This window comes from Dipodomys ordii, unplaced genomic scaffold, assembly GCF_000151885.1.
Source record: "Dipodomys ordii isolate 6190 unplaced genomic scaffold, Dord_2.0 Scaffold26, whole genome shotgun sequence".
In the NCBI taxonomy this organism is placed as follows: Eukaryota; Metazoa; Chordata; class Mammalia; order Rodentia; family Heteromyidae; genus Dipodomys; species Dipodomys ordii.
In genome coordinates this window covers 11392919-11394307 of record NW_012267242.1, presented here as the reverse complement: position 1 = coordinate 11394307, position 1389 = coordinate 11392919, and positions in this window count along the sequence as shown.

The following is a 1389-nucleotide window of genomic DNA, read 5'->3' as shown; positions in this document are numbered from 1 at the left end:
GAAATGTAACAGAATCCTCCTCTGTATAATTAATATAAGCTAATATTAAGAAAATAAATGATAGGAAAGTAAAACAAGCTCTAATAGGACAGCAGGCAAGAGCAGGAGAGGGGAGAGCTAAAAAAGGGCTAAAAGAGGATATAAATATGATGCATATATAAAAGTAGAACAGTAAAACCAGTTAAAATTGTTTTAAGAAGAGGGAGTAGGGTTGGGGAGATTAAAAACAAAATAAATGCCATCTTCAAAAGACATAAATACCCAAGCTTTAACATTCACTATTTGAGGTACTCCCCTCACCAGAAAAAAAGTTTTACTATGTTGACCTGGTCTTGAACTTGTGAACTCAAGCAATACTGCTTCCATTTTCCAGCCTCCTGAGTATCTGAGACCATGGGCAGATACCTCCATGCCTAACTTCTCTTTTCTTTTTTTCTTGTGCCTGACTTTTCTTAACATTGTCCATAAAGTTATGTATATCTTGACTTCCCTGTCTCATCTGATGCTAGTATTCTCTGTGTTTCTAGCCATATAGGCCCATTTTCATATAGGCCTAGCCATATAGGCCTGAACTCTGGGCCTGGGCGCTGTCCCTCAGCTCTTCAGCTCAAGGCTAGCGTTCTACCACTTGAGCCACAGCACTACTTCTGGCTTTTTTTTTCTGCTTATGTGGTGCTAAGGAATCAAACCCAGGGCCTTAAGCATGCAAGGCGAGCTCTCTACCACTGAGCCACCTTCCCAGCCCCCCCATTTTCAATTTTTGACACACTTCCCATTTTAAAGCCTTTGCAAGTGTTACAAATGGGTGACCAGAATATTTAAAGTGTTGACAAGTAAAAACTATATCCTAGGGCTGGGAATGTGGCTTAGTGGTACAGTGCTTGCCTAGCATGCATGAAGCCCTGGGTTTGATTCCTCAGTACCACATAAACAGAAAACGCCAAAAGTGGCACTTGTAGCCCAAGTGGTAGAGTTCTAGCCTAGAGCAAAAGAAGCTCAAGGACAGTGTCCAAGCCCCAAGTTCAAGCCCCAGGACTGGAAAAAAATAAAAATGAAAATAAATACATCCTAACAGATCTTTCATAATGATGGAAATCCAAAACACTTTCAGAAACTTTCTTTTCTTTTTTGGAAATAGGGTCTTACCATCTAGCCTACATCTATCTTAAATTTGTGATCCTCCTGCCTCAATTTCCCCAGTGCTAGAATTAGAGGCATGTGCCAAACATCTTGGTTATAGAAAATAATTTTTTTGTGGGGGGGGGGAGGTCTGGTCATGGGGCCTGTATTCTGGGTCTGGGCGCTGTCCCTCAGCTCTTCAGCTCAAGGCTAGCGCTCTACCACTTGAGCCACAGCACCACTTCCGGCTTTTTTCTTTTTGCTTATGTG